Source organism: Macaca fascicularis, chromosome 15 (genome assembly GCF_037993035.2).
Source record: "Macaca fascicularis isolate 582-1 chromosome 15, T2T-MFA8v1.1".
NCBI lineage: Eukaryota > Metazoa > Chordata > Mammalia > Primates > Cercopithecidae > Macaca > Macaca fascicularis.
In genome coordinates this window covers 50507389-50525763 of record NC_088389.1, presented here as the reverse complement: position 1 = coordinate 50525763, position 18375 = coordinate 50507389, and the positions used below count along the sequence as shown (strand labels likewise).

General features: G+C 45.3%; 2 long non-coding RNA genes across 5 annotated transcripts in view; one reads left to right on the top strand and one right to left on the bottom strand.

The window, feature by feature from the left end:
• LOC123569168 (uncharacterized) overlaps window positions 1-12887 on the top strand; it is a 28354-nt gene extending 15467 nt beyond the window's left edge. Inside the window, exons 3-4 of the long non-coding RNA XR_006692752.3 lie at window positions 2707-2776; window positions 11910-12887. This is a non-coding gene — a long non-coding RNA (uncharacterized lncRNA). The remainder of the gene's footprint in view (window positions 1-2706; window positions 2777-11909) is intronic.
• On the bottom strand, window positions 839-14081 carry LOC107127615 (uncharacterized). Of its 4 annotated transcripts, none has more exons than XR_010581479.2 (5): window positions 13942-14081; window positions 13274-13399; window positions 9196-9330; window positions 8232-8415; window positions 839-2498 (listed from the first exon to the last, which is right to left on the bottom strand). It is a non-coding gene; the product is annotated as an uncharacterized lncRNA (long non-coding RNA). The 4 variants fall into 4 exon arrangements; XR_012425035.1 differs by lacking the exon at window positions 13942-14081 and adding an exon at window positions 13468-13584; XR_006692753.3 differs by lacking the exon at window positions 9196-9330.
• Window positions 14082-18375: the final 4294 nt, after the last annotated feature.

Sequence of the window (18375 nt, the reverse complement as noted above, 5' to 3'; positions counted from 1 at the left end):
TCACTCTTGCCACCCAGGCTGGAGTGTAGTGTTGTGATCTCAGCTCACTGCAACCTCCACCTCCCAGGTTCAAGTGATTCTCTCACCTCAGCCTCCTGAGTAGCTGGGGTTACAGGTGCCCACCACCACACCTGGCTCATTTTTGTATTTTTAGTAGAGACAGGGTTTTGCCATGTTGGCCAGGCTGGTCTGGAACTCCTGACCTCAGGTGATCCACCCACCTAGGCCTCCCAAAGTGTTGGGATTACAGGCATGAGTCACTGTGCCTGGCCAGATGATACTGATTCTTAAGCCATCTTGGGCGTTTCATTCACCCCTTTTTTCTCCCTTTGTTACCTTCCTACATCCTCTCCACACATCAAGGGCTGGGATCTGGCTCCATTTTCTAGTTCTCTACCCATGAATGGGAGCAAAGTGCCTTAGGCCAAAGTTTTGTTAAGAGGTATAAACTGAATCAGGGTTTGTCTTTGGGGTCTGCCATTTAAAAGGAGGCCAGAAAATGGCCTCTGAGCGAATCAATTCAACAGACACTAACAAGACAGGGCAGAGGCTGCTGCCACAGAACTTATAGCCGGTGGTGTTGCTGGCAGGATCCCCCCACCCAGGCTAAGCTGTCGGGAGCAAGAGGGATGCTTGTCTTAGCTTTAGCACCTGCAAGCCCCAGAGGCCAGGCTGGAAGGGAACTGGGAAACCAGATCAGAGAAAGAGGCTGTGCCCATTTCACAGAGAGGAAGGGTAAGGGGTTAAGGCCCAAACCCAGCACTCAGACTCTTGACTGGGTGATTTCTTTGACTCCTTTCTTCCTTTTACATTTTGTCACTATTTTATTTTATTTTATTTTATTTTTAAATTTAACTTTATTTTTTATTTCCATAGGTGTTTGGGAAACCGGTGGTACTTGGTTACAAGGGTAATCCTTTAGTGGTGCAACCATCACTGAGCAGTATACACGAAACCCAACGTGTAGTCTTTTATCCCTCACCCCCTCCCACCCTTTTCCCCAAGTCCCCGAAGTCCATTGTATCTTTCTTATGCCTTTGCATCTTCATAGCTTAGCTCCCACATAGGACTGAGAACATAGGAAGTTTTTGGTTTTTCATTTCCTGAGTTACTTCACTTGGAATAATAATCTCCAGTTCCATTCAGGTTGCTGCGAATGCCATTAATTCATTTCTTTTTATAACTGCATTATCGCTATTTTCAAAACCCCAGGAGAGAGAAGAAGGCCCCAGCGACCCATGATGGGTGGAAGATAGGGGTCCTGGAAGGACGTTGTTGCCTGTCCTGAGAAGGGGCATGAGGCAGGGTGAAGATGAGGGAGTTTTAGCAGCAGGAGAGGAGATGAAGCGACTTGCCCAGGGACACAGAACTATTCTGCCTCCAGGAAGACAGTATCACTATATCACTTCTCATCTGGCAAGCTGAAGGCTCCTTCTTTTTGAGACAGAGTCGTGCTGTGTCTCCCAGGCTGGAGTGCAGTGGTACGATAACAGCTCACTGTAGCCTTTACCTCCCAGGCTCAAGTCATCCTTCTACCTCAGCCTCCCGAGTAGCTGGGACCACAGCTGTGCACCACCATGCCCAGCTAATTTTTAAATTTTTTTTTTTTAGAGACAGGATCTCACTGTGTTGCCCAGGTTTGAGAGGGCCTTCTGTGCAGAGAGTTTGAGGCAACAAACTAGAAGCAGCACAGTGAGAAGCACTTGTTCTGGGAACGCAGAGCCTTGAGTTTGCTACCTGGCTCTGCCACAGAGTCACTGCACGGTCTAGAGTGTTGCTCTTCCTATCTGGACTCACCTGTCCCAGCTGCATAAAGATACCCCGTCCACTGACCACACATCTCCAGGCAGATCCAGGCTCAGGCTCAGTCAACCATGCTCATGTTCTTTTTTTTTTTTTTTCCTTGAGACAGGGTCTCGCTCTGTTGCCCACGCTGGAGTGCAGGGTAGTGGCACGGTCACGGCTCACTGCAACCTTGATTTGCTGGGCTTAAATGATCCTCCCACCTCAGCCACTAGAGTAGCTGGGACTACCAGCACGCACTACCACATGTGGGTAATTTGTAAAAATTTTTTGTGGAGACAAGGACTCACAGTGTTGCCCAGGCTCATTCCCATGTTCTTGCATTAGAGATCAGGGTACAGGAGTCGTTCTAGGCTGGGGAAGAGAAAAATCTTTATTTTCTCTTTTCCAATCATTTAATTCTTCTGTGAGTCTGCTCCTGTAACATCTACTGCAGGTGACAGTTTCCTTTTAGCTTCTAACAAGAAATGCATCGTTTCCTTCTTGTGACTTGAAATAGAAAAAAGAAGACAGGGGTAGTAATAGAATGCCTTACCTAGGACAGAGGTGAGATCGAAAGGGGAACCTCAATTCTAAGGCAACATTGGTTGTAAGTCACATTTTTAATTCAATACTTGCCTTTATGGGGCAGGGCAGCAGGGAGGGGAAGGAAGATGCATAGTCACCGGGCACATCTGTGGTAAGTTGTAGCCAGACTTCAGAAATGGCCAAATATGAAAAAAAAAAAAAATAGGTGTGTTAGGATGGAGGAAATATGATATTTACTTAGAAATGAAAATCGATTGCCTTTAACTTATGATAAGATAATTACGTTCCCCTGAGTCATTGTCATGCATTTGTGTTCATAAACCTCCCTCATTAAGTAGTAAGGGTACGCATTTTATCTTAATTCGTTTTTTATAGGGCTGTGAATTCCTGCATTTATCTACCTTTGTTTTCCTGTGTAGACACAAGGCTGCCCGGCCTCCCAGAGGTGAGATAACTTATTATCTAGCAACTATTTCCCTGGAACCCAGCCTGAGCTGAAGTGGGCTTTCATTTCTCCTCTTACTGCCTTGCAGTGTAACTTTGGGTACACTTTATCTGCCTGCCTCTGATTTCTGGTCGGGGTGAAGTTAATATATTAAATCTCTCATAGGGCTATTGAAAGGGTCAAATGAGATACAGTTATACCACTTCTATGAAGGAGGAGCCGATGCTGTCTAAAGCCCATGCATGAACTCAGCCATTCCTCTCTACTGTCTCAGTTAACAAGAATGGCCCATGTAAACATGAATTGGTGTTGGGTTGTTAATGTGATCTCCTGAGAAGGGGCAGGAGAAAGTCTCTGAGAATGGAGCCAATTCTGATGGAGGCTCAGAGATCGCGTTGCCTGGGTTCAAATTTTTGCTTGACAACTCACCAGCTGCATGACATTGAACATACCGTCATGTAACTCTTTGGGTCTCGGTTTTTCCATCTGCAAAATGGGAGTAGTAATAGTATGTACATGATAGAATAATTGTGAGGATTCAATGGGAATATCAAATGTGTGTATAGAATTTAGTGCAGTCAATAAGAGCTCTATTATTTTTTAATCAAAATATGTGCCAGACATTGTACTAGACACTTTACATATATTAGCAGCTGACACCAGTAGGTTCCCCTAAAAGCTTGAATCACCTCTCTTGGGTCTGATCTTTGCGGAGGATCCTGGGTTAAGATGGGAACTTCAGTGATTGCTGGAGAGCTCCATAAGGCGGCTCAGTATTGTCAATCTCTCCTTGGGCAAACCTTACCTTGGTGTCAGAAAAGGTCACTTCTAATAGCAGAGACCCTTTGAAACTCCTTAAGTTTAAGGGAGGCAGGCCAGTACCACTTCTTGGATACTTTCTAGGTTCCCAGCATCTCAAAATACTTCATATACTTCAGCTCAGTCAATCCTTGTGAAAACTCCACAGTGCCAATGTTATTGTCCCATTTTGCAGGTGAGGGACGTCATAGTGTGCGGTTGTTAAAGACCATGGGCTCTGGAGCTATACTCCTTGGATTCAAATCCAAGCTTTTCCATCAGCTAATTGTATGACCATGGGTACTTCTAAGATCTGTGCCTCAGTGTACTTTTCTGTTAAATGGGAATAGCAGCCACATTTCATGGGTGATAGTGGAAATTCCATTAGCTATGTAATGATTCCCCATAAATGGTAGCAGGAGGCTGATGCTGCTGGAGAAAAATGATCAGAAAGGAGAAGTCCAGGCCAGGCACAGTGGCTCACGCCTGTAATCCTATCACTTTGGGAGGCCGAGGCAGGTGGACCACCTGAGGTCAGGAGTTTGAGACCAGCCTGGCCAACATAGTGAAACCCCGTGTCTACTAAAAATACAGAAATTAGCTGGGCGTGGTGGCGCACCCCTGTAATCTCAGCTACTGGGGAGGCTGAGGAAGGAGAATCACTTGAACCTGGGAGGTGGAGGTTGCAGTGAGCTGAGACTGCGCCATTGCACTCCAGCCTGTGTGACGGGAGCAAGACTCCATCTCAAAAAAAAAAAAATGGAGAAGTCCTACATGTAGGCGCTTAGCCAGGAAGAAGTGAAAGTAAGTCTGCCACCTGGAATCCAGATAGGCTTGACTCTAAAGCTTATGCTGATCAACAGTATTGTGTTTTCCTCCTTAGCTGAGCTTTCCTAACCAAATAAGTTCTAGACAGAGCCCAGAGGCTGCTGAAAGGCCATCTTGAGAGATGGAAGGCAACAGTAGCCGCTCCTACGGAGCTACTTCTCAAGGACCTAGCAAAGACCTAATGACTCACACTTGATCAAGGAAAACAGTTCACAAACCATCACAGGCTAATTCTTGTGGTCCATGCAGTGCAGGCATTCAGGGAAAATGTGTCTGGCTTGTACCACTGATGAGAGAATTATGTGGCACATTTGCTCTTTTTTATTTTTTATTTTTTTTGAGATGGAGTCTAACTTTGTCGCCCTGGCTGGAGCGTAGTGGTAAGATCTCAGTTCACTGCAACCGCCGACTCCCAGGTTCAGGTGACTCCTGTCTCGGCCTCCTGAATAGCTGGGATTACAGGCACCTGCCACCATTCTCGGCTAATTTTTGCAGTTTTGGTAGAAATTGGGTTTCATCATGTTGGTCAGAGTGGTCTCAAACTCCTGACCTCAAGTGATCCGCCCGCCTCAGTCTCCCTAAGTGCTGGGATTACAGGCATGAGCCACCATGCCCGGCCACATTTGCTCTTATTATTATTATTATTTTGTCACCCAGGCTAGAGTGCAGTGGTGTGATCTCAGCTCATTGCAACCTCCATCTCCCGGGCTCAAGCAATCCTCCCACCTCAGCCTCCTGAGTAGTGAGATGACAGGTGCACACCACCACACCCAGGTAATTTTTTGTACTTTTTGGAGAGACGGTGTTTTACCATGTTGTCCAGCCTGGTTTTGAACTCTTGAGCTCAAGTGATCTGCCCGCCTTGACCCCCAAGGATTACAGGTGTGAGAAACTGCACCTAGCCTGCACATTTGCTACTTTTGTAGACTCTTTTAGGGGATGTCTGTCCTTCGAGAGAGAGAGAGAGAGAGAGAGAGAGAGAGAGGAAGAATATGTAATCCAGGATGGAGGAATAGACTGCAGCCAGCATGTCAGGAGGGGATGGATGGAGAAGGCAAGGAATGATATTTGGGTACCTGCTCTATGTCCAGCACAGAGCCTGGTGCTTCCCTGATTGGATAGGTACTGTCTCCCCACTACCCCATAGAATAACTCAGGGAGCTGCAGGGCATTGTATAAGGCCATACACAAAGAAGTGGTGGAGTGACTGTTTCAGTCCTCCTGGTCTGATTTCAGTGTCTTTAACACCCCAAGACCTTTTCCACCCATGCCCCGAGCACATGCTGGTCTCTGCCTGGAATTTCTCCCATTCTGGGCATACTGCTACATTCTAAAAAATTCTTTCTTTAAGCTCCACGTTTGCCTCACAGTTTCACCACACATGCAATTATTTATTTGCCTTTAAGCTTGGGGGGTGCGTGGCGGGCAGATTTCCACAGTGAAATGTAAATGACAAGACAGCAAGGTATTGTCAGTCTTGTTCATCCTGTGTCCCCAGCACCTAGAACAATCCTTGACCCTTAGTAAGTATTTAATATTTCCTTAATTAAAAAAAATAAGAGCAGCCTGGCAGAGTGGCTCACACCTGTAATCCTGGCACTTTGGGAGGCCGAGGTGGGCAGATCATGAGGTGAGGAGTTTGAGACCGGCCTGACCAATATGGTGAAACCCCATCTCTACTAAAAATACAAAAATTAGCCGGGTGTGGTGGTTCACCTGTAGTCCCAGCTACTCAGGAGGCTGAGGCAGGAGAATCGCCTGAACCTGGGAGGTGGAGGCTGCAATGAGCTGAGATCATGCCACTGCACTCCAGCCTGGGTGACAGAACGAGGCTCCATCTCAAAATAAATAAATAAATAAATAAATAAGAGCAAAGAATCTGACCCAGAGTCCAGTTTTATTAAAGATATAATTGATTGGCCGGGTGTGGTGGCTCACGCCTATAATCCCAGCACTTTGGAAGGCCGAGGTGGATGGATTACCTGAGGTTGTGAGTTTGAGACCAGCCTGGACAACATAGTGGAACCCCATGTCTACTAAAATTACAAAATTAGCTGGGCATGGTGGCGCATGCCTGTAATCCCAGCTACTCGAGAGGCTGAGGCAGGAGAATTGCTTAAACCCAGGAGGCGGAGATTGCAGTGAACCGAGATTGGGCCATTGCACTCCAGCCTGGGCAACAAGAGCAAAACTCTGTCTCCAAAAAAAAAAAAAAAAAAGGGATATAATTCACTGACCACACAATTTACCTAACAGTATATAATTGAATTTTTTTTAGTATGTTCACAAAGTTGTACATTTTCATCACCCCAAAAGGAAACCTTGCATTCACTAGCAGTCACTCCTTATTCACCTTCGCCCCCAGTCCCTGGCAAACTTGATCTACTTTCTGTCTGTATGGATTTGCCTGTTCTGGACATTTCATATAAATGGAATCCTGTCATATGCCCATCAGTTGGTGGGGATGTGGGTTCTTTCCATTTTTCAGCTATTGTGGATAATGCTACTATGAACATTCGCATACACGTGTTTGTGTGGACATGTGTTTGCATTTCTCTTGGGTATATCCCTTCATCTTGCTTCATTTATTGATTGATTGATTGATTGATTGATTGAGACAGATTCTTGCTCTGTTGCCCAGACTGGAGTGCAGTGGCATGATCTCGGCTCACTGCAACCTCCGCCTCCTGGGTTCCAGTGTTTCTCCTGCCTCACCCTACCGAATAGCTGGGATTACAGGTGTGTACCACCACACCCAGCTAATTTTTGTATTTTTTAGTAGAGTCGGGGTTTTGCCATGTTGGTCAGGCTGGCCTCAAACTCCTAACCTTAGGTGATCGGCCCGCCTCCTCCTCTCAAAGTGCTGGGATTACAGGTATAAGTCACCGTGCCCAGCCTACCACCTTGCTTCTTAACTCTCTTTTGACAGTCAATGATAGAAGCCTCTCATTTGAATGGGCACAGCCTGGCCTTCTGGGAGGAGCTAATCTGCCTTGCCTCCTATTCCAACTGCGTCTACTCGGGATTTACCCTCCAAGGACATCTCCAAAAATGCTGGGGCTGGGGGAATCTGAAGCCTTCCCATCCGTGTGGCCTGGCAGGCATGCTAGCCTCTTGGCTTGGAGTCACCACTTACAGTAGCACCTCATCTTTCCTCTTTATAGAGGGAGAACAAAGATCAAAATGGCTTGCCCCCAGACTAAAAGAGGCACAGCATTTTAATGATTAACACTGTAACCTTGTTATTGGCCTGCGCAGGCCTCTTGCCATCAGTGAGGCAGGAACAGCCCTGCTGCCTCTTGCTCTAAACCCCAGGGGAAGGGTAATTTAATAAAGATTCAGTGCTTCCCTGTGCCAGTCCCAGCACGTACTTCCTCCTGCCATTGTGAGATTGCTTGGTAGGTTCTGGGCAGTTCTGAAACTCTCCACTGTGACCCACAGTGCTTGAGCCTTTTTTTTACCTGCCCCCAGGTGCTCTGCGGGACACTCTTCATCTCTTATCTCATTTTGATTCTTCCAGTCACCCAGCCAAGCAGCTGGACCTATTTCCATTTTACACATGTGGAAGATGAATCCAAGCTTTAATCTTTCATTCCCCTGCTAGACCAAGGAATCCAGAAATACCTAAAGAAACATCTTGAAGTAAAAGATGCTGCCACAAAGCCAGCAGTTCAACTACTTCTTTGTCTCTTCCTTTTGGGGCGATTTTCCTTTCACTTTACTTGTTCTTGTAAAGAATCTTCCTACCTCTCCATTGCCCCTTCCCTCCCACCCACTCTACCCCTGTCATTCTCCTTAGTTGATCTGGAGTGGATGCAGTGGGACTTACATTTGTTTTTTTTTAGCATAATTCAGTCTTCAGCCTTTCATTGAGGTGATGACTTAACCGGTTATAAATTCAGTCATTCATTTCATGCTCATTTCCTGTGCTCCTTCTATGTTCAACACCAAGCTCCACGCTGTGGATTCAAAGGTGGTTGTGGTGTGGTCCAGGTCTTCAAAGCCCTCATAATCTAGTGGGGAAAGAAGAGATGCAAGCAAGCAGTTTCCAGTTAACATGACGAGAGCTCCTAGAGAGGGATTCACACTGTGTTGCAAGAATACAAGAAACAAAAATCAACCTGAAGATAGGCCGGTCGCAGTGGCTCACATCTGTGATACCAGCACTTTAGGAGGCCGAGGCAGGTGGATCACTTGAGGTCAGGAGTTTGAGACCAGCCTGGCCAATATGGCGAAACCCCATCTCTACTAAAAATACAAAAAAAAGCCGGGCGCCTTGGCTCACGCCTGTAATCCCAGCACTTTAGAAGGCCGAGGCGGGCGGATCACGAGGTCAGGAGATTGAGACCATCCTGGCGAATACGGTGAAACCCCGTCTCTACTAAAAATACAAAAAAATTAGCTGGGCGTGGTGGCGGGCACCTGTAGTCCCAGCTTCTAGGGAGGCTGAGGCAGGAGAATGGCGTGAACCTGGGAGGCGGCAGAGCTTGCAGTGAGCGGAGATCGTGCCACTGCACTCCAGCCTGGGTGACAGAGCAAGACTCCGTCTCAAAAAAAAAAAAAAAAAAAAAAGTATATGTGTATGTGTTTATATATCTATATATACACAAAAAAAAATTAGCTGGACATGGTGGCGCCTGTCTGTAGTTCCAGCTACTTTGAAGGCTCAGGCAGGAGAATCGCTGGAACCTGGGAGGCAGAGGTTGCAGTGAGCCAAGATTATGCCACTGTACGCTAGCCTGGGTGACAGAGAAAGACTCTCTCAAAAAAAGAAAACAGAAACAAAAACTAACCTGAATAAATCATGGATGACCTCCCAGAGAAAGTGTCACTAGAGTTGGGAACTGAAGCACAAATTGGAGTTTATTTTTCTCTTTAATTCCTTTAAAGACCGTATCAGTGGTGTAGACCCCCGTGCTTCCAGTCTCCTGCATTTAAACAGACATTCTCCATATCACATACCTGGCCTTTCCTGACAATAGCTGTTGAGACCAGAGATTGACCTCAGGCCCCAAGTAAGCTGATTCTTAGGTAGGCTGGAGATCACTGATTAGTGGCCTGACTTGAAAAGATGAGCTCAGCCAATCAGATTCCTTTTTCGGGAAATTAGACTTGGGAACAGAGGGATGGATCTAGTTGGTGCTGGTGCTGCATTTGCAAACATACAAGGTAGAATTGGGAAGCCACGATGATTGTGTACCAGTGAAGGTGTAGGGATACTAAAGCAACAAGGAAACCGGAGATGCCTAGGGAGAAAGCAGAGATGTAGCGAGGGCTGGAGGGTCCAGTGACTTCAGAAACAGAGAAAACAGAAGCTGCCGGGGGTTGACAATGTTTCTTAGTCCCCACTGTGGCCCTCTAATTCCCTTCCTGTCCTGGAATGTCTGCATGAGACCACTGATCAGCTCCACATACATCCCCCGCTTTAAAAATGAGCTTAAATGAGCCTTGGTTCTTGAAACCCAGGGTCTTAGCTGTAACAATATTCCAAAAATGTTTTCATGGAAAGCAGGGCTTTTCTAGTTGGGTAAGAAGAGGTGATAGTGGAACATTCTAAAATAACCAACATTAGCTCTGAGGGGGTGAGAGGTTTAGTTTGGCTGGGCCTAGAGTCAGCGATGGGGCTGGTAAAATCTGGAGCCAGAGTGGGAGGGCTTTGAGAAGACACCTTCATCTTCGTAATTTATGGTGAAATTGCAGTAACAACAAGTAAGTTCTACGAGTAACACTAGTAAATCAGGATGCACAAGACTGGCCTTTGCCAGGAATAAGCCCATCCATTTCCCTTTTATTCCTGGCCTCACTTTATAGGTAGTTCTCATCAGAGGCATTTTATCTTGGCTGAACTTTTGGCAATGGCAAAGCTGAGGGAAATGCTTTTTTTTTTTTTTTTTTTTTTTAAAACAAGCCTCCACCTTTTTACAGGACTCTCTTGCCAGCAGTTTTTGTTATCAGGAGTTGGGAGATTTCATAGTTCTCATTTGTCATTGAACTGGAGTGTTTTCCTGTCCTGCCTCTTCCCAGGGGTGTTGACCTTGGAAAAGTGACTCAGTCTCCTTGAATCTCATTTTCTTTACTTGTAAATGAGGGTAATTATATTTACCCAGCTGAATTCTAGGGTGGTGCTTTTCCAACTTTCTCTGGGGAACCACCAGGGTTTTTTTTTTTTTTTTTTTAATTCATTTATTTATCTTTTTTTTTTTTTTTTTTTTTTTGAGACAGGGTCTTGCTCTGTCGCCCAGGCTGTAGTGCAGTGGTGTGATCTTGGCTCACTGCAGCCTCCACCTCCTGGGTTCAACTGATTCTCCTCCCTCAGCCTCCCAAGTAGCTGGGACGACAGGTGCATGCCACCACACCTGGCCAATTTTTATATTTTTACTAGAGATGGGGTTTCACCATGTTGGCCAGGCTGGTCTCAAACTGCTGACCTAAAGTGATCCGCCTGCCTGGGTCTCCCAAAGTGCTGGGATTACAAGCTTGAGCCACTACACCCGGCCTATTTATCTTAATTTTTTATTTTTCAATCCATGATGAACCAATACAAGCATGCAGCTTGGGCCATATGCAACCTGAGTTCAACAACACCCAGACTGGTCTAGACCCCGTTTCAGAAGATAAGTCTGCTAGTCACGTGCTTGAATGTTATGGCAATGTTAAAACATTAGAAAGGTTTCTGGCCAGGCACAGTGGCTCACGCCTGTAATCCCAGCACTTTGGGAGGCTGAGGTGGGTGGATCACAAGGTCAGGAGATTGAGACCATCCCGTGAATGGTGAAACCCCGTCTCTACTAAAAATACAAAAAATTAGCCAGGCACAGTGGCGGGTGCCTGTAGTCCCAGCTACTTGGGAGGCTGAGTGGGAGAATGGCGTGAACCCGGCAGGCGGAGCTTGCAGTGAGCCAAGATCGCACCACTGCACTCCAACCTGGGCGGCAGAGCAAGACTCCGTCTCAAAAAAAAAAAAAAAAAAAAAAAGAGAGAGAGAGAGAGAGAGAAAAGAAAGGTTTCTAACTGGTTGCTTTCAATTCTGTATTTATTATTGTGATCTAGAAATGAGTAGTTCACAGACCAGCATCAGTCTATGGACCAGACTTTGAGTGACACTGCCTTAGTAGTCTTAAGAAATCAAATCAAGGCAACCTACGGGATAGGGCTTTGGGACTGAGGGTGCGCTTTATATGTAGCATATGTGAACCATGTTTATGGGGTCATAATGTAACGCCGATCTCATGTTTCCTGAATGTTTGTAACTCTTTCTTTGTCTTCTCTGGTTATATTCTTAGGCTGACAATGTTTTCTGGTATGTCCCTTTCTCTTTGCTTGTGACTTGGCGTTCTGTTCTGCACTGGAACACAGTATGTCTGCATGCAAAGGCTGCAGGTTTCAGAGTCAGGGTTGGAGCTAGAATTTTGGCTCTGACATTTTCTAGCAATGAGATGTTGGACAAACTGATTGTCCCTCAATTTCTGTATTAATTTAATTTAATTAATTTATTTTTTTGAGACAGGGTCTGATTCTGTCACCCAGGCTGGAATGCAGTCGTGTGATCTCGGCTCACTGCAACCTCCATCTCCTGGGCTCAAGCCATCCTCCTACCTCAGCCTCCTGAGCAGCTGGGACTACAGATGTTCACCACCACACCTGGGTAATTTAAAAAATTTTTTAGAGACAGGGTCTCACTTTGTTGCTCAGGCTGGTCTCCAACTCCTGAGCTCAAGTGATCAACCCAGCTAGGCCTCCCAAAGTGCTGGGATCACAGGCTTGAGCTACTGCCCTCTTTTCTATTAACAGAGTGCTGATAATACCTAGCTGGTGGCTATTGTGAGAATTACATGATCTAATGTGAAAAACCATGTCTTGTGTCTGGTAGGTTCCCAGTAAAGCAGCTCGCTTTGCTCTTGTACTCTGATGACATTTTTTTTCTGTCTTATATTCTGTGTGATTTGGAGGCTCAGGAAGTGGCACAGGCAGGCTAATAAACCATGGTGGCAGCAGCATCATAGATCGTGATGCCAGCATAGCCCCCATACTTTGCTGACGCCCCAAGAGGAGCCAGAATCAAACACTGTAGGTGACCTAAGTGCTGAATCCCTCCCCTTTAATAGTCTCTCTGCCTCAAGGGACCCCTGGAGCCCACACAGTCACAGAGTCCCAAAATGTCCCTGCTGATGGGGCGTGGGCTATTTGGCACAGATGCTGTTAGGTGCCTGTCCTTTGCTTAGGACATTCTTCCCAGCTGACAGAGCCCTAGTTTAGTCATGGAAGGTGTCTGTGTCTCCAGCTCAGGGGTGAATCTTGATTACTTTAACCAGTAACTGCAATCCCATGTTCCCTTATCAGTAATGAATTTTGGGGTGGGTGTGTCTCTCAGTATGGCCTGAGACTTAAAGTCAAACTCCTAGTCTCAAGTGATCCTCCCTCCTCAGCCTCCTGAGTTGCTGAGACTACAGGCACATGCCACCACACCTGGCTAATTAAAAAAAAAAAAAAAAAAAGGCCAAGTACGGTGGTTCACACCTGTAATCCCAGCACTTTGGGAGGGCAGATCACAAGGTCAGGAGTTCAAAATCAGCCTGACCAACATGGTGAAACCCTGTCTTTACTTAAAATACAAAAATTAGCTGGGCGTGGTAGCATGCACCTGTAATCCCAGTTACTCAGGAGGCTGAGGCAGGAGAACCGCTTGAACCTGGGGGGTGGAGGTTGCAGTGAGCTGAGATCGTGCCACTGTACTCCAGCCTGGTGACAGGGTGAAACTCTGTCTCAAAACAAAAAAACAAACAAACGAACAAATAAACCAAAACAAGAACAAAAAAAACAAAACAAAACAAAAAACAAAAAAAATTAAAGCAGGGAGCTGATGGGAGGTACCTGGAAAAGGTTTCTTCTACTCTTACAACTGGAAGATTCAGTCTTCTTCTGCCTCTGGATGTTTTTCTGTCCAGATGTGATGTCTAGAACTACGGCAGTCCTCTTGTGACCATGAGGGGAGCCAGTCTGAGAACAAAGTTGGTATGTTGAGACATGGAAAAAACATGGATCCTAGAAGAAGATATTGAACCTACCTCTGGCCTTTATGGCGTTTAAATTGGACAAAATGAACTTGTAATCATTGTGCTAGCCTTCTGCATCAAAATCCTCAAATAAAATGTGCGGAAATGGGTTTGCCGGTACTGTGCAATGCTGAAGGCCGAGTGGTGTTTGAGAATTCCTGGGCATGGACTCTGCTTTCTTTCTGCAGTTGAGGAAATGGACTCATTCATGTTGTGTTTAAACATTCCCTTGAATAGAAGCCATAGATGTTAGAGTAAATTCTATTCTAGTGACATGAGCAATGAGTAAGAAAGAGCAGTGACATAGCCCTTTGAATCTCATTAGAAGCCTCAATAAGATGTGTGCTGTGATCTGCACCTGCCTGACTGACATGTTATTCTGAATTCAATAATATTCTCTACCTTTGGATAATTAAAGTGGGGTCTTACTCTAAAGGGTAAGGATGTGTAGGTGTGTGTTTGTGTGTGGCCTCTTCTGTAACTCACCTGAAACCCCTGTAGTTGTTCTATTTGAGGTAATAAATTTCCTAGTAATTCTTCTTCTTCTTTCTTCTTTCTTTTTCTTTCTTTCTTTCTAGAGACAGGATCTCACTCTGTCACCCAGGCTAGAGTGCAGTGGTGCAATCATAGTTCACTGCAGCCTCCAACTCCTAGGCTCAAGTGATCCTCCCTCCTTAGCTTCCTGAGTTGCCAGGACTACAGACACAAGCCACCACACCCAGCTAATTAAAAAAAAACAAAAAACAAGCAAAAACACTTTGTGTGTGTGTGTGTGTGTGTGTGTGTGTGTGTGTGTATGTGTGTGTGTGTAGAGCTGGGGTCTTGCAATGTTGCTCAGGCTGTCTCAAACTTCTATACTCTAGTGATTCCCCACCTCAGCCTCCCAAGGTGCTGGGATTGCGAGTACGAGCCACCATGCCTGGCCTAAATTTCCTAATTCTTTAAGTCACTTTAAGTTGAGTGGTTTATTCTTCGCTCTTGAAAACACCTTAATTGATATATGTTCCAACTGTGAGTGCTTGGCCAATGGGTTCAGGGTTAACACTGGGGTTAGGGACGTAGGAAAGTATATGCTTTCTAAATTTTGCTTTAAGGTTTCACAGTGAATCTGAGAGATCATGTTTGAAATAATCCAGTCCATTCCACCCTTCATTCATTTGTTTATTTGAACCTGTTGAGTGCTTCTCATGTGCCAACCACTGTGCCTGGCACTGGGAATACATTGGAGAAGGGGTCTTGCCTTGGGGACATCATGATCTAATTGACAAACACTTTGGTGGTTCTGCCAGCTAAACTCTCTTACAGGATTCTCAGTGTCTTGGAAACCATTTACGTGTCCCTTCAGAATTTTTTTTTTTTTTTAGACAGTCTCACTCTGTTGCCTAGGTTGGAGAGCAGTGGCACAATCGGGGGTCACTGCAACCTCTGCCTCTTGGGTTCAAGCGATTCTCCTGCCTCAGCCTCCCAAGTAGCTAGGATTACAGGCACCCACCACCACGCCCAGCTAATTTTTTGTATCTTTAGTAGAGATGGGGTTTCGTCATTTTGGGCAGGCTGGTCTCGAACTCCTGACCTCAGGTGATCCATCTGCTTTGGCCTCCCAAAGTGCTGGGATTACAGGCTTGAGCTACTGTGCCTGGCCCACTTCAGGATTTTTAATTCATCTGAGATGTGCCAGGGAAGGAGAGACTTGTTTCTATTGTCATTAAAAAACCCAGGTATATGTGGCCCTGGTTTCAAAAAATGTGTCCATTGCGTTGGTCAGCAAGAACATCACGTTGGGAAGTATAATAGCCATAGCTTTTCTTTACATAGCTAAAACACAATAAGTATTTACATTTGAGGCAGAAAGTAGCCACATATTAAATATCTGGGTCTCAGATTATGGGTTATTGGTTTTCAAATGGGCATTTTTTCAGCTTTATGATCCACCCTAGTGACTGTGGTGATACTTCTCATTACTTCTGTGCAGATCCTGATGTACATTGACTGGCTCTTGTGTCCTTATCTTATCCAAAGCATTGTAGAAGAGAACAAATACATCTAATCTTCAGGACAGTGCCTTTGCAGGTGGACAGGGATAGCATATCAAGCACTGAAGACTTTGAGCCTGGGAAGCTTTGAGCTTGTGATGTCTTCAGGGAAATGAACATGTGACTTGCAATAAGTCTGTTTTTATTTTTATTTTTTATTTTTATTATTTATTTATTTATTGGATATGGAGTTTTGCTCTTGTCACCTAGGCTGAAGTGCAGTGGCGTGATCTTGGCTCACCACAACCTCCGCCTCCTGGGTTCAAGCGATTCTCCTACCTCAGCCTCCTGAGTAGCTGGGATTACAGGCACATACCACCACGCCCAGCTAATTTCATATTTTTAGTAGAGACGGGTTTTCTCCATGTTGGTCAGGCTGGTCTTGAGGTCCCGACCTCAGGTGATCTGCCCACCTCAGCCTCCCAAAGTGCTGGGATTACAAGTGTGAGCCACCACACCCGGCCTGGTCTTCTTTTTCATTTCTCTGAAACTTGTGCTTTTGCTTCTCAGAGGAGAGCCCCAGTTAGGACCTGGCCCTTTTTTCTCATCCTGCATGTTGAGACTCAGAAAAGAATAGTTGAACCAGGCAGGAGAGAGAAGGGCTTTTGGTGGATGGGGGATGGCAGTTTTGTCAAAGTATAGACATGTTCATTTTTCTTTTCTTCAAGCTCAGGTGAGGAAACCCAGGTAGGTTGTGAGATGGTATGAAGTGTATGTATTCATCATGAGGGCCCCCACGGGGGTGGAAGGCAGGAGCTGAACTCCTCCCTGGAGTTCAGAGCTGGGGTTGATTACACGGAGCGAGGATTCCTGGTAAGTGTAGAGTCCATGCTCTACCCTTGACAATTGCTCCTTCTCTTCTTTGTACGTTTCACTTGTATTGCTTCTACCACATCATAAACAGTTTATTGTATTTCCATTCAATTAAACCCAGGTTTATGGAACTAGGTTCGGCGATAGGTACAAGGGACATTGAAATGAATCAGACACTAGTCCTCATGGGACTCATGAACTAGGGGCAGAGACTGACAGATTGACAGCCCAGAAAACTCAGTATCTAAGTGTCCCCATAATGAGACACACAGGGGCTGAGAAAGCACAGAGATGGGGCTTCTCGCCAGCCATGAGAGGTCATGACGACTTGGGGAACAGTTAGTTCAGTGTGACTGGAGCTGAGTGTCTGTCTTATTTCAGGCTGCTATAGCAAATTACTATAGACTGGGTGGCTTAGAAAACAGATTGATTTCTCACACTTTTGGGGACTGAAAATCCAAGGTCAGGCTGCCAGCATGGTCAGGTTCTGCCAAGGTTCCTCTTCCAGGTTGCAGACTACCAACTTTCTGTTGTAGCCTCTCACATGGCAAAGAGAGGGTGGAGAGAGTTCTCTGGGTCTGCTGACTTTTTTTCGAGACAGAGTCTCTTTCTGACACCCAGGCTGGAGTGCAGTAGTGCGATCTCAGCTCACTGCAACCTCTGCTTCCCAGGTTCAAGCGATCTTTGCCTCAGCTTCCCGAGTAGCTGGGACTACAGGCACATGCCACTGCACTTGGCTAATTTTTGCACACGCAGGGTTTCGCCATGTTGGTCAGGCTGGTCTCGAACTCCTGATCTCAAGTTATCCGCCCGCCTCGGCCTCCCAAAGTGCTGAGATTATAGGCATGAGTGGTGATTCATTTCTTTCTATACTTCTTTGCCCATTAAAGCTCTTTTCCTTGCACACAGTTAACAATAAAGACACAGTCAGCAACAACCAGATCAAGGCACAGAATAATATGAGGCCTGATTAAAGTTTTGTTGCTCTCAATTCTTACTGCTTGATGATGATATTGTTTGAGTGCTTACAATGTTCAAAGAAGCTTTGTAAGAATTATATAAGATAGATACCATCATTATCTTTTTTTACATTATCTGTTTTTACATATGGGAAAACTGAGGCTTGGAGTCATTAAGTGTTTTCCCCCGAGGTCACACAGGTAGTGGTGGAACCCATTCCCTTATCCTTATAATGTAATGATGATTAGCATTATGCTTTTCTTGTAATTGTCATTATCATTATTAAATTTATGGATCAAACATTTATCCTGGGTCTGAGCTGTGTACCTCTGAATCCAGGATCCCACTGTAACTTTACAACAGCTCTAGGAAGTTGGCATGATTCCTATAACCCAAACATTCTGCAGCCTTTCGTTCTGAATCTGGTCATTTTGCATAACTCCACATTGCCTGTTTATTGTAAAATCAACTTGTAAGGAAATAAAAAGCACTAATGAAATAACCCTCGATCTATATGACTTCCACATCACCTGTTTGTTTTTACATCCTCCCCTCCTATAGTGCTCCATATGGGTTTAGATTTTGATTACAGGTATATGTTCGTTTTTAAATATAGGTACAATCTGTATAATGTTATATCCTTCCTTTAGTAGTTAACATTATTTTATATTCTATATTAGCACATTTTTCTTTTTCTTTTTATTTGTTTATTTATTTTTTCTGAGATGGAGTTTCACTTTTGTTGCCCAGGTTGGAGTGCAATGGTGCAATCTTGGCTCACTGCAACATCTGCCTCCCAAATTCAAGTGATTCTCCTGCCTCAGCCTCCTGGGTAGCTGGAATTACAGGCACCCGCCACCACGCCCAGCTAATTTTTTATATTTTTAGGAGAGAAGGGAGTTTCACTATGTTGACCAGGCTGGTCTTGAACTCCTGAACTTGTGATCCGCCCACCTTGGCCTCCCAAAGTGCTGGGATTACAGGCATGAGCCACCGCACCCAGCCTATTTTGGGACATTTTTCTAATACTTTATAATTTTCTCTGGCTGTAGTATCTACCTTGTGGATATGCCATTATTCACTTACTTAAAGATGGCTATTTTTTGAACGTTTT